This window comes from Benincasa hispida, chromosome 9, assembly GCF_027475165.1.
Source record: "Benincasa hispida cultivar pf3 chromosome 9, pf3_genome.v1.1, whole genome shotgun sequence".
Lineage (NCBI taxonomy): Eukaryota > Viridiplantae > Streptophyta > Magnoliopsida > Cucurbitales > Cucurbitaceae > Benincasa > Benincasa hispida.
The window spans coordinates 16040126-16056328 of NC_143486.1; positions in this window are offsets into that span (position 1 = coordinate 16040126).

A 16203-nucleotide genomic window follows, 5' to 3' on the forward strand; every position below is an offset into this window, starting at 1 on the left:
TCCCACGTCTTCTTATTCCAACGGCAATGAATCCTTAATAACTACACAATAACCATCTATCGCCATCTATCTCGTCGGGTTCTCTTCTTCCTTTGCTTCATCTTCTCCCACTACTTCATTTTCTTCTCCGATCACTGTTGCTTCATTTTTTGTCTCTCTTCTTCTTCTTCTTCTTCCTCTGTCCTACTGCTTCATCTTCTTCTCCCGTTGCTGCTTTCGATTATTCAAGGTTACAATCTATCATCAAATCCTTCAAGGTTATAATCATTCTTTTTTTTCCATTTCATTAATTCTTCTATTTAATCATACTTATCAAACATTATTGAACCTAATTTTGTTTAACTAGATGGTAAACAAAAAATGGTCAAAGTTGAATAATCAACCAGCAAAGGAAGCAAAGGAAAAGGAAACAAATTATTGAAAGTTGAATCATTAATAAGCAAAGCAAAAGGAAACAAATCTAAAAAGAAGAAGGTAAAACTAAAGTAGTTGATAACTTCAAATTCTCCATGTATTAATAGAACTTTAACATCAATACATACTAGTTGTTCATCATGCTTACTTAATAATGCTCATTTAATAATGTACTTGTATGTCAACTATCTATCTTAGGAACTTTAGCAAAAACTTTAACATCAATCCAACTATTATTGATAAATTTGAATTAAGACACATAGAGTGTTGGAAATATCCTAGAACTCGCAGTTCATAAATTTCATGTTAAACATTCTATTTATCTATAAAATATTATTGATTATCTTATTCGATAAAATTGTTGATATTGCATTCTGTTATGAAAATCCAATAAACATATCCATGATTATAGTATGAATACTTTAACTCGATGTGGTGACATAAATAGGATCAAGTTAATAGTATATAGCCTAAATGATCTATAAGTATATGGATGAAATTGGGTATCTCATCCTGCTAACACTATTGGATGTGGCCCATTTTGTATAGGTAATACAAATGATGTGATCCACATATCATTCATGTAGGGGCATCCCATGCAAGGAGTTTACATAAAAACTGGACCTCGAAATAGTCACTTTTTCTTTATAACGATTGTTTACTGTCAAAACTGACTATTTTATACTAAAGTAACATAGGATAACTCGATCTTAATCTTGGCTAGCTATGAACTCCTGTTTATTTGGGATTGTCCTTTGATCTGCATGGGTGAGAGTAGTTCAACAGCACTGCTCAATAAACCTTTTATTTTGGGGATAAGACCAGATAGATAGCTGAGGACATAGCCTTGCGAGATGGAATTCACTCCTACCCGTCTTAGGGTTAGTAGATAGGTTGTTCTTTTCAGGGGTAAAACGGTAATTTTGACCCAACTATAAATACGAACGACATGTGAAGGATCGACTTACTGATTATAGATAACATGAACAAAAATACATCTACAGTGAGTAGAGTGCAACTACCAAGTTATAGTGGTGTTCTTTGATGGTTAACGAAAAGTAATTAAATCGGGCTAAAGAGTTTAATCAATTGATTACAAATCGTTGGAGCTCGTGATCTGTAGGTCCAATAGGTCCCTCCACTAGCTCATAAATTGGAATAATAAATTGAGTATTGATTAGATGAATTTTCAATTTAGGGTTATGAATTTGAAATGTTCAAATTTGGTTTTAGGGTTTTCAATTGATTATATACGATGCAATTAAAACGTTTAATTTAGTTGAAATTACAATGAGATTAGAGAATCAATTAATATTAAAATTATGATTTAAATATTGATTATAAGAAATTGAATCATATTGGTGGAATTGATGATTTATTAATTTAATATTAAGATATTAAATTAATTAAAAAATTAAAATTAGTTTTATTTAAATTAATTATTTTTAGATAATTTTATAAAACTAAATTTTAAATAAAATAGTTTTATTTAAAAGAAAAATCAATTTCATGGAAATTAATTAGAGTTGATGGATTTTTCCCAAAAATTGAAAAAATCCACTAACATCTTTTGGGTGGTTAATCACCCAAATCCACCATTAGATCTTCAATAAATTATAAGTATGAGCTGCCCTACATGCAACCATGTTCTAATGCATGGAATCAATCTATAAAATGAAGCTTCATGCATGGAATTAAAAAAAAAAAAAAAAAATTAAAAATCTGAAAACTTTATCTAAGTTGTTGCAAAACTGAAAACCCTACTACACCTTCTCAAGTTCATCCTCAATGCAGCTTAATTAAAGTGTTTCCACCACACATTCCTTCTTGAGCATAATGGAAAAGATCTTGTTGGTGGTCTATTTGAAGAATCAAGCTCAAATTTGTGGAAATTCTGCTGAATTCATGGAGAGAACTACAAAGGTATTGTCTTGTATAAACCCTCTTATGAAAACCTCATGAGTAACATGTTTTAAACTCAAATCAAGTGTAGTTTAAGTGCTTATTGATTCTGAATTCTTTTGTTACATGTTATATTACTTATTCACAAAGATAGAGCAATATCTATGTCTATCTTAGATAGACAATGATAACATGTTTAAAACTCAAATTAAGTGTAGTTTAAGTGCTTATTGATTCTGAATTCTTCCGTTGCATGTTATATTACTCCTTCACAGAGATTGAGCAATATCTATGTCTATCTCAGATAGACAGTGATAGAGTTCTATCACTATCTATCAGACTTCAATGATAAGAGCTAATATTTGTTTCTATAGTTCCTATATCGTTTGCATTTTATATTTCTATATTTGATTATCTGAGTGGATCTATTATTAATAACTTTGAATTGAGATAGATAGAGTAGAGCACTATCTTTGTCTATCTGAGATAGACAATAATAAAGTTATATCACTGTCTACCAATCATTGTCTATCTCAGTTAGACAGATATAGAATCTCAAATAGACATGAAGAACGACCAAATTTTCAATGTTTCACAAAACAATGAAATTTACAGAACCAAAATAGAAAATAATGCATTAATTGGACAAATTTACAACATGTATAAAATAGATATAAAGTGAAGAAGAAATCATACCCTTGAAGATCAAAACAATTTCTTCATAGACTCCCTCAAACAGTCACGATCCAACGAACAAAATTCCAATGAGCACCACCACAAGTGAGACCTCTATATTTTATTTTGGGATAAGGATCTCTCAAGAGCGTGTAGGCCCTGGGATTTTGAAAGAGGGAGGAAAGAAATAATTTGAGAGAGGAAGAGAGGATTCTGGGAAAATTCTATAAAGTGTTTTTCTTTTTGTTGGGAGACGTTCGTGAAAAGGAAGATCGATAAACTGGAAAAAAAAAAAAAGAAAAAAAAACTCATTCTACGTAAAAAAAAAAACCTCTCACTTCCACGTTAATTGAGAGAATTAAGGGGAGAGAATTGTAACTCCCTCCTTTTAATTTGAAATTTAAATTAACACAAATATAAATAATATATATATATATATAATAACTAACTTATTTTATATGACACATATATATAAAACAATATGTCATATTAAATATAACATATAACCTATAGTTTTTACATTATATTAATTATATTATATATAGTTAATTCCCTCAATTAATTAAATTAATTCTCAATAATTCTTGTTGAGCGACATAGAAGACCTTATGGACCTGTAAATTGAAATTCCAATGGTACTTAGATAATTAATTAAACTCTTTAATTAAATTACTCAACATCCATTAACTGTCGATCACTTCATTAAAGACCGGAAGTTGCACTCTTCACATTACAAAGATATTTTTATGTCCATTGGATATAACCAGTCAATAGTGCGATAATCCTTCACAAATTGCTCGTAAGTACAACTAGGCCAAAATTACCGTTTTGCTCCTATAGTTACATCTAACTCCTCAAGTACCACTAATCCCTCAAATGAACAATAAGTCATAGTCTAACTATGATCAAACCCATATCGGGACAGGAGAGGGTGTAGCACCACATTGTTCAAGCCCCAGAAACAACCCTTAAGAGAGCAATTTATTTACTTATCTCGACCTCGGGGAATGAGTGAATTCCATCTTGTGTAGCCGTGTTCCAAACTTCTCAACTTCCTAATTCCATGCATTGTTCATTCATTGCTACTTTTATATAATACTTATCAAGCAATGAACTAAGCACACATGTTTTCATATACCCTTATACTATAACGCTTATAATATAAAGATGATGCATGAATATGCTTACTGCTTGCATAAATATAACTCTTATATTTCATGATGCATGCACATGCTTTCTTGTAATTTCATCATGCCAATGACTATATAATAACACTTATAATATATGATGCATGAATAAAATGCATAACCTAAGGTGGGTTTTAAATCTATATGTCATACACTATGACATATAAACCAACATACATCTCATGTACATTAAATAAAAGTTGATGAACCGGGATAATTAGCCTTAAATCTGCAAAAAAAAAAAACAAAACAAAACAAAACAAAAAAAAAACAAACAAACAAAACAAAACAAAAACAAAGCTAACTATTATAAAGCACAATGAGTCTTCAGTTCAAATAGGCGAACCGGGTATTGAACCGTCTGGCGAAAAAATGCGTCTCCTTTGATCGTGTACCATATCCTTGTGATCGCCTACACGAGAGAGTAAACTCTTTACTCAATCATTTAGCACCGCTTCCTGAGCATAAACGATCGTGTACCTTTGACTATACGATGAAACATGAAGGCACGCGATCGTGCAGTGCGCATCTTGCAACGCAACCCTTAAACGAACAACTAAACGACAACGATACGGTGAAGCAAAATCGTCTAACCGATCACTGAGCAAGTGTAAGGTATCGTATACCACGTGATCGTGTAGTCAATGACTATGCGATGAAGCATGCTAACTACACGATCGTTTAGTGAGCGCACCCTTTATTAAATAATGAGCATCAAATGCTCTATGCAATCGTTTACCTCCAGCGTCCACGCGATCAAGCAACCAATGCTACGCGATAGAATAAACATTTTACCCAATCGTTTAGCTAATCAAACGATCGTTTAATAAATACTACACGATCACGCAGAACTTTTCTACACGACCGTTTACCCAAAATTCAACGATCGTTTACCTTAGGCTACACAATACGACCAACCTTTGGTCTTCTTCCTCGATGAGAATCGTATCTCCATGCTTCGAAACTTCATCACGAATGACTTAACAAACATCAAACACTTTGAATTACATACTCGATTGCTTGTAAATTATGCCCAAAAACGCAGAGGCCCTTACAAATTAACACTTTGTAATCATAAAGAAAGCTTTAAATAGAGGCAACTATCCTATAAACATTCATCAACACATCCAAAAACGCATTTAACACTTAAACGCAATGCAGAAACCTTAAACCCACCACGATTGTAAAAGAAGTTCAAAGCAGAAGTGAAATCTGGAATATCAGAATAACCTAGCTCTGATACCAATTGAAGGAAATCAAACATGATGATTTCCATGAGCAGCAGAAGGGATCGTTCCAAATTCAATTCAGATTGAACATAAACAATCACAGTCTTAAAAAGGAAACTAATAGGTCATGCACAACATGAAATTACAGCATGCTACAAGAGTATCAAGGGATAGAGTATGTGTACTTTGAAGAATCATTCTTTTCAAATCTCTCGATCAATCTACAAGTATCCAAGAACAACACACTCGAACGCAACAACCAATGCAACCAATGAACAACACGAAAAACGAACGCAACCTCTATGAACTCAATGAACAGAGTCAGGAAACCACCACAATGGTTACCTTGGTATTCTCGGTGTGAAAATCCAGGAGTTGTGAGCTTTGTATGATCTTGGCTTGAGGAAGAGACTGGAGGTCTATGATTGAGTAGACGATCGAGCAAGTGGGAGATAAGAATCGTCTATCGTATAGATGATGTGCTCGGTCATTTAGTAAACGATAGCCTATCGTATAGACTATGCCACTCGATCGTTTAACTATGATCAGTTGAATGACTATCGCATAGTCAAAAGTAAGCGATCGGTTAGTCTATGCACAACTATCTCTTAGTGAAATTTTTTTCACTTGATAGCTTAATTCATGAGTAACTTTCCGAATGAAGTGACTTTCTAATTTTGGAAAACAATTTTCCTTTTATCTCACAATTACCATAAAACCACCAATAACCTCCCACTCAATCGGTTATTAGAGAAGAAGAAATTAATTATCATATAATTAATATATTATAAATAAATATGATAACCAACTTACCATATTATATTTATTACCTATAGTTTTAATATTTCATCTCATGAAATATATAAACAATAGTTCTTTTTCTATTTTATGACACTTAATGTAAATCACATTTACGTTAATTCCTCCACTTGATGTATCTCATACATCACACCAATTATATCATATATAATTGAATTTCTTCTTGTTAATTTGAACACTTCAAATCAACCCCAAGAACTGATTCTCAACTTGAATCCATTGAGCTACCAAGGGGACCTTATGGACCTATAGCTCGAAATTCCAACGGTACATGAATAACTAACTAAACTCTTTAGTCACAGGATCCACCATTTGTTAACTGTCGGGCACTCTACTAAAGACTGACAACTGCACTCTTCTCGCTACAGATACATTTTTGTGTCCATATTAACCAATCAACAGTGCGATAACCCTTCACAGATCGCCCGTAAGTACAGCTGGGCCAATTTACCATTTTGCTTCTATAGTTATATCTAACTCCTTAAGTACCACCGATTCCTCTAATGTGTCATAGTCCTACTATAACTAGGTCCTCTCTTCCAAAGAGAGGATGTGGTCACTATGTTCAAGAACCGGAATCAGCTCTTAAGGGAGCAATCTATCAACATACCCTTGCTTTGGAGAATGAGTGAATTCCGTCTTGTGTAACTGAGTTTCCAGCTCCCCAATCAGAAAAATCCCCAAAAAGATAGGCTCGTTGAGTTGGCAATCTGGCCACTCTCAACCATACTAATCAAAGGACCACCCTTATAGGAAGGAGTTCCCAAAACACTCAGGATTAAGGTCATGTCACCTATGGTCGTTTTAGTGAGATGTAAGTCTCAATTATCAACAACATTATATAAAGAGACTAATCATCTCGTGGTCCGGTCTTATACAAACTCTTTGTATAAGACAACCTCGCTCGCATGTCTCCACATGAATGGTAAGGATCAGACCATCTATAATAGTTCACAACACTTGTAAACCTCTACAAAGCGAGTCCAAAAACTTGATGACGGGAAATTAGAAGTCAAAATATTCGACAACTAAAATCCCGTGGACGCGGTATGCGATGCATGTCTTGAGATATGCATTGATAGTCATGCATTGATGGTCATGCATTGGAATGATAATGCGTTAACAAATGTATGCGATGACCATGCGTCCTGTCACAAATTTTCTTGCGCTCACGCCAAGTATAACGCGAACGCAAGTTTCTCAGGTGATCCGAGGTCGAACTCAAAGACTTGTAGCTATATGATTGCGGTGATGTGCATGCGGCAGTTTAAATAAAAGAATGGAAGGGATGTTGATAAGTTAATCCTACTCCTACTCCTATCTAACAAACAACGCAATGAGAATATGCATGAAAGGTAGAGATACGACAACACTTGACATGATATAAATGTTATGGGAAAATAGATAAAATGCGAAGATGATTTCATTGCAACCCTTAAGAGTGACCGCAAGGGCAACCTTAGTCAACGCAAGCTATACGATCATGTTACACTTATGCACGGCAAATCATTTTCCAATGCATATGCAGTGCTCTTAAGTCTAGGGCGCATGTGTTGAATGCAAAATGTCCATAGAGCTTATTCCTAAGTCTCTATTCTTTTCCTATGATATGATGCAAAATGCACACAACGCTGTGGTGATCGCACTCAATCATATCCTATCTCTAGGATGCATGCGATGGGTTAATAGCAAACAATGCTTATTCTTAAACTCCTATCTCTTGTATTATGTGTTCTGATCTGACTCTCCCGAGCCTAGATTCTGACCTGACCTTCTTAAGCCTAGATTCTATCCTTAGACTACCCTCTCGAGTATCCCTAATGGACGAATGAAGCATACATACTACAAGACAATCGCATGAACTTGGTTGACGCAAGATTGTTACTATCCCTAGTGAACAACGCATACATTGCTTAATGCGTCCAACCACTTACCCTACTGGGCAGTTGATTATTGTTGACTTTACTCATAGACAAGCAATGCGTGAGCCTGTAGATAAGCATTGCAGCAGCTTCACACTAAGAAAATAAGGTTACTCACATACTAACGCAATGCACACCTCTCGGTAGTTTGCTACATGCTTCATATCCCTAATCCACATGACTAAGTATGCAATTCCCAAGCAATCCCACTAAATGTTGCAATGAAAGTAAAGATGCTAAGAAAAAAAGATGGAGATGGAGTTGAAGGAAACAAAGAAATGTATTGAAAACAATTTGTATTAATTCCTTAATCACAAAATGTCATACAATACAATATAAGAAAAGAAAAGGGGAATGGAATGACCGGCTGGAAGCAAGGACTTGCTTTCAGCGGATGTGCGTCAAGGCTGCCGGTGGTACCATAGATGGGCGGAGGAGCTAACTCTCTCAAGATCTAACTCTGGTCGAAGGCTCCGGTCATCACTCGGAAGGGATGAAGGAGGTGAAGAACTCTCAGCCATCCTCTCACGCAGTTGTCTGGATTACGGGGAAAATCCCCGGATGGAGGGATAATCTCCGGATCACTTGAATTTCTGCTCATCAGCTTCTATTTATAGAGCTTGGGTCGTCGGTAGCATTAATTGGACTGCTCTGAGTTTGACGTTCGGTGCGTTCGTCCTTTCTGAACCTCTGCCACCAACGGCGTGGTAGGTGAAATGTCAAAATCATCTTTTGGATTTCCTCGAGGTAGATGCATTAATGCATTCATTCCACCTACCTTGCATTGATCCGATTAGAATGCGTTGTCGCGTAGCCATGATCAGTCAATGGCCGCATTCGCTTAATACCGCAACTCTACATGATGACCGTAATCACTTGACGAACGCAACTCCCGTGCGATGGACACATACGGCTGATTACCGCAACATCCATATGTTGATCGATGTGTTTGCCTTTGCGATGGAGTGTTTCTCCGCATGTGGTCGTCTATGCGGTGGTCCGGTGTCCGCATTTGTGTTCATTTCCTGCATTAGCTACAAAAATAGAACATTGAATGCATAATAACACAAAATAACGAGTTAGTTGAGATTCAACATGCTAATCGTCGCAAGCTCACTTTCTCGTGAATTCATCGCATGATTGCCGCATATTCTGCTTAACAACCTTCATAATTCTAAGTAAAAGACCATTTAGGTTATTACTTAAGGCATGATCCACTTGTATATCTTATATACATGCTTAAGTTTATATACAATAACCACGGATCTTTGTTTATTGGATATGATTAAATGCAAATAAAATAACTCTTATTTTATCAATAACAATGTGTACAAAGTTTATAATCTACGAGACTCCAGGAGAATTAGGACACTAGTCCCAACAATCTCCCACTTGTCCTAATACCTCAGGAGACTAATATACAATACATAAAAAAACAAGTACAATATACAATAAACTAGGACATACTCTATACCCCAATATCATCTCCCACTTGCCCTAGACAAGATGCCGCATGTTCCATAGACCCAGACTCTCCAGATGACCCTCGTGCACTTTAGTCGTGAGAGACTTTGTAAACGGATCAACAACATTGTGCTCCGACGCGATCTTCGTGACTATCACATCACCGCGATGCACAATCTCCCTGATCAAATTATATTTTCGTTCGATATGCTTGCCTTTACGATGACTTCGAGGTTTCTTAGAATTTGCCACAGCCCCATTGTTATCACAATAGAGGGTGATCGGCAAATACATATTTGGAACAACTTCGAAATCTGTAAGAAATTTCCTCAACCAAATAGCCTCTTTAGCACCTTCATAAGCGACTATGTATTCGACTTCCATAGTAGAGTCCCCGATGCATCCTTACTTGATGTTTGGCCAAACTACTGCCCCTTCATTCAGAGTGAACACCGACCCTGATGTCGATTTACAAGAATTTCTATTAGTCTGAAAGTCAGAGTTTGTGTATCCTATAAGAATCAAATCCTTATCTCTATAACGAACATGTAGTCCCTCATTCTTCTAAGATACTTGAGGATCATTTTGACTGTCGTCCAGTGATCTAATCCTGGATTGGACTGATAACGACTGACAATCCCTACTGCATAGCAAATATCAGGTCTAGTACATAATATTGCATACATTTATCTCATCTTCTCAACCTCTTAACAATTCCACGCCTGAAGGGTAATAAACCCCTCCTAGAATCCTGCATCTTTTACCTTATCAACATTTGATCAATGTTCGATGCCTGAGACAAGGCCAACCTCTCATTCTTACGATCCCGAATGATCTGGATCTCTAGAACATACTATGCCTCACCTAAATCTTTCATTTGGAATTAGGTGGCTAGCCACTTTTTAATGTCTGTCAGATAATATACATCATTTCCAATTAGTAGGATATCATCCACATACAATACCAGGAAAGCTACCGAGTTATTGATGATCTTCTTGTAAACACAAGGCTCATCAACGTTCTGATCAAAGCCAAACAATTTGATCGCACTGTCAAATCTAATGTTCCACGATCTAGATGCCTATTTTAGCCCATAAATGGACCTATCAAGCTTACAAACTCTTTGCTCTTGATCTGGAACATTGAACCCCTCTAATTTAGCCATGTAGATGGTCTCCTCAAAATTACCATTCAGAAAGGCAGTTTTGACGTCCATTTGCCATATCTCATAATCATAAAATGTGGCTATAGACAGGGGTATCCTAATAGACTTCAACATGACAACAGGTGAGAAAGTTTCCTCATAGTCCACTCCCTTGACCTGGGTATAACCCTTTGCCACGAGTCTAGCCTTAAAGGTCTGCACCTTTCCATCTACACCACATTTTCTCTTGTAGATCCAATTACACCCTATAGGTTTTACCCCATCAGGAAGATCCACAATCTCACATACATTATTGAAGTACATAGAATCCATTTCCTGGTTTATGGCTTTAATCCACTCATTTTTGTCAACATTCTCCATTGCTTGCTTAAAAGATAATGGATTCTCGACCCCATCATCAAACATGATGTTTTGAGCCTCAGTCAAACACATGTAGCAATTCGATGGGTTCATAACCCTCCCAATACATCGAGGCAGTCTCAACTCTTGAGATGGTTGACTATATAAATCGACATCAAAAACTCTTGTTGATCTATCAGTTTGTTCAACAACTCTTGCGAACTCTCAATAGTCTCACTAGAAATCTCATGTAAAAAAATCTTGCTTCGTGGCTTATGATCTCGGATGTGATCTTCTTCCAAGAAGATAGCATTTGTCGACAAAAACACTTTGTTCTCACTCGAATCATAGAAGTATCCACCCCTCGTTTCTTTGGGTTAGCCTACAAAAAGGCAAACTTTCGAACGCAGTTCCAACTTCTTTGGGTTAGCTATAAGCACGTGGGTCAGACATCTCTATATCCTAAAGTGGCGTAAACTACCTTTATGGCATCTCCACAGCTCAAAAAGTGTTTTAGAAACACTTTTTGAGGGAACGTTGTTCAAAATATAACATGCAGTCTCCACTGCAAATCCCCAAAACGAGTCTTGAAGATGAGCATAACTCATCATAGGCCGAACCATGTCTAACAGGGTTCTGTTTCTTCTTTCAGATACGTCATTCTACTCAGGTGTACCTAAGGTCGAGAGTTGGGACGTGATTCCATATTCTATCATATAGTTTTTGAATTTGAGGCCCGGCCCATATACTCTCCACCACGATTAGATAGTGTTTTTATCTTCTTACCTAACAAGTTTTCAACTTCAGCTTTATACTCCTTAAACTTGTCAAAGGCTTCAGACTTACATTGCATTAGGTATATCTACCCGTACCTTGAATAATCATCTATGAAAGAGATGAAATATTCATACCCACTTCAAGCTCGAACACTCATCGGACCACAGAGGTCTGAACGTATAAGCTCCAAGACTTCCTTGGCTCTATAACCTTTTCTAGTAAAAGGTTGTTTGGTCATCTTGCCTTCAAGTCATGATTCACATACCGGCAAGGAGTTTTCTTCTAAACTCTTTAGAAGTCCACATCTCACCAAACTCTCAATCCTATTGAGGTTAATGTGACCAAACCTTAGATGCCAAAGATTGGCGTTTTACTTAGGAAAAACCTTTGGTCTTTTTACAGTTGTCGCCGTACTGAACATTTCAGCATTAAGCAAGGCTTTTATGACTAACGACCTTAGTACATACAAGTTATTTTCCATTGAACCAAAACCAACGTCCATACCATTCTTGAAAATAAACACTTTACTCTCAGTAAAGGAGACAGTATAATCTTGTTCAATGAGATAAGAAACCGAGATTAAGTTCCTCTTGATATGAGGAACTACAAAACCATTATCCAGTAATAGATAATGATTCTTGTCCAAAAATAACTTCAGCCTGCCTACAACAAAGCTGAAACAACCTCACCAGTACCGACTCGAATAGTCAACTCTTCTTGTAGCAACATTTGCTAGGAACTAAATCCTTAATAGAAAAAACTGACATGATTAGTAGTACCTGAATCAAGTATCCAGGAAAATCATCATTCTCTACCAAACACATCTCTAAGACAAATAAATCATATTTACTGTCTTTAGACTTCTTTAACTTCGGGAGAGCAGTGGGATCAGTATTAGAACCTAAATAAGCTCCAAGTTCTGTTTCAGAGAACACTTCTCGTCGATGAACTTCATCAAAGTCAGAAACACTTGCTTTCTCTAACTGGAGGTTATCTTGAGAACTGACACTACTGGTTTCTTTGTCATCCTTGGCTGTGTTTTTCCTAAGTAAGTTAAACCCTAGGTTATAAAATACTCAGTGGGAGGAAGAGATGCATCTGATATGTCTATGATTCCACTCACGTTTCTCCCTGTATGTTCACACCGTGAGATTCATGTTTGGCCTCGTGGTGCCCTAGGAGCATTCCCCTTCCGATGGTGTTTGTATGAGTCAATATCAAGGTGAACGGAGAGAGTGTTTATAGTAAATGGGTGAAGGGTGTGTGTCAACACGTCCTATGGTCTCTGTCATTGGTTCACACCGTGAGATCATTCTATACTCCCTCGTGGCACCTTAGGAGCGTCCCCTATCGGATGGGTTTTGTGTAGTTGGTTGATAACTAGTAGACATACAAGTTATTACATCTCAAATAAGTAAAGCAGTGAGAGAATGCAATGGTAAAATAAGAAATATCATGTCCAAAAGCGTTAAACTGAAAGGAAGTGCGATCGCAAGCGCCCATTGCATAAAAATAGTTAATTTACTTATTTTGTGCAGGAAAAATGTGATGGCAAAGTGAAATTGCGATCCAAAAGAACAAGGCGTCAGCGCGCTTGAAGATTGTAATCGCAAATCATGTAACCGTATACGATCGTGAGAAGTTTCTTAAAAGAAGGTGGCCGCATAAAGATTGCGCATCAAGGTGACAACATAATAAATCACGATTGGACGGAAAGCTGATAACGGTTGAATCCAAATTTAGTTGACAAGCCATTAAAGCCACACTGTAGCAAGTACACTCAACTTTTGATGACCATTGATCGACGCATCAGAGCACGGGAATTAATGCCGCTTATCATTGCAATCATTAGCATGAAAGGCTGCTTCACTTTGAGCTCTATAAATACTAAAGGCCACCAGTGTAAAAGGGTTAACGAGTTACAGAGCTTGTGAGTTAAAAAGATAGTCTGTTCACATATTTAGAGGACGGAGAAGAACAAGGAGACGAGGAAACCGAGAGATCATTCTCGGACAGATCGAGAGACTGCCGGAAAGCATTAAAAAGAAGAGAGGGCCAACACTTGCGAGAGCAAGAATACACATCTAGAACAGAGATGGTGTGAAAAAGAACAATGTAAAAGGCCACGGGAAGCAAGACATTATTTATCGGGCTTCTTATCTCTCAAATCCATTTATTATTTTATATTCAGTATTTTATTTACAGAAAATGGAAATATCATTTCAATCTATGTTCAATCTTTCCATACTTCGCATGAGTAGCTAAATTTCTGAATGGGTTAAGAAGTACTTAGCTAGCATGACTTAAGATTTACATTTTATGTGATCATCTTGTCTTATGCATGCATCATCCACTCTTTAGATATACCTGAGAGAGTTGTCTAAAGATAGAATCTAGACTTGAGAGGATCATATTAGAATCTAGGCTTGAGAAAGTCGGATTAGTATCGCATAAGTAAGAAATAGAAACTTAGACATAAGTTCTATTGCTATTTCCACATCGCATGTGCCCTAGAAATATGAAAGGTTGTATACGGTCACCTTGTTTTATGTGTGCATCATTCATCGCATAGACAAGAGTAGAGGCTTAGACATAAGTCCTATCGACTATTTTGTATACACATTGTATGCGTCCTAGAAATAGGAACTATGGCATTCTGCATTGAGAAATGACGTGTTGTTATTTGTGTGTAGCATGATCGCATAACTTGTGCACAATCTTAGGAAATGTTAGCTAAACCCCTTCTCAACCCCTTCATCGCATACTCATTGTAACTTTACGTGTTCATCAACTCTGCATTCAAACTCCATTGCATAGGAAAAACCTTAATCAAAACACCATCCACTTCATTTATTTTTACTACCGTAAGAGAATCAAAGTGACTGTCGCATATTTACTTAATAGTCCCTGTGTTCGACCCTGGACTTACCAGAAAACCTAATAAGGCTTATACTTTGGGTCTTATTGGGAAAAATTGCATGATCACCGCATAACACACATCATCGCAAACTCACACCATAACACATCAAAATTACACGCATCATTGGTCAAAATCAAGGTGAACTCCTGAAATGGATAGGGTCGCTTTAGGTTTTTCCCCAGTCGGATTTTTCCCCTTCGGATTGGCTTTTTGGGCGGATCTCTAGGGCCTAAAATAGCGGGTCACACTTATGGGAGATTGTTAAGTAAGTTATTGATCTCTTAGCCAAATCAATGATGACTAGTCGTTATAGTAGCAAAAGTTGTTATGGTATTAATGACTAGTTGAGAACTTTTCAATTCAGATGAGGGATAATTGACCTCCCTTCGGCGGCTTTTGTCCTAAACCTTTGAAGCATCATTGCGAAACTAGATGTCACACGGGGTTCATATTAGTTTGCTAAAACCTTATTGGATGTTGTTTTGTTTTACAATGAGTATTTGCTTAAAATCCTAGTGTAGGTCAATGTGTTTTTCTTTTCAGCAACTCGTTAGTATTTTCGTTTAGCGCTTTTAGTATGACCGACTACATATAGTGGAAAGAATCGTGTGAAACATATTTCGTGGCAAATGACCTTGTATTTTTCATGGCTGAGGAGTGTCCTCAAGTCCCGACCCTTGATGCACCACAAAGTGTTTGTAATGCATATGAGGTGTGGATGAAGGCTAATTCATTGGCCCGACTGCATATTTTGGCTAACATACCTGATGTTTTGGCCAAAAGGATTAAGAACATGATCATTGCATGCGAGATCATGGAATCACTCCAAGATTTGTTTGAATGTCAGTTCTTACTTTTTGAGCATAAAGGGATGGATGACAAAATTAGTAGTGTCAGTTGTTCTTACACTGATCCCACTACTCTCCAAAAGAGGAGACAAGACAGTAAATCTGATTTATTGGTCTTAGAGACATGTTTGGTAGAGAATGATGATTCTGCCTGGATTCGAGTGCTACCAATCATGTCAGTTCCTCTTACGAAGGATTCAGTTCCTGGCAAACGTTGCCACAGGGAGAGATGACTCTTCAAGTCGGCACTGGTGAGATTGTTTCAGCTATTGCTATAGGCAAGCTTAAGTTATTTATTGACAAGAAACATTATATGTTACTGGATAATGTTTTTGTAGTTCCTCATATTAAGAGGAACTTAATCTCGGTTTATTGTCTCATTGAACAAGGGTATATCGTCTCTTTTTCTGAGAATAAAGTGTTTATTTTCAAGAATGGAATGGAGATTGGTTATGGTTCAATGGAAAGTAACTTATATGTACTAAGGTCCTTAGTCATAATAGCCTTGTTTAACACTGAAATATTCAGTACGACAACAACAA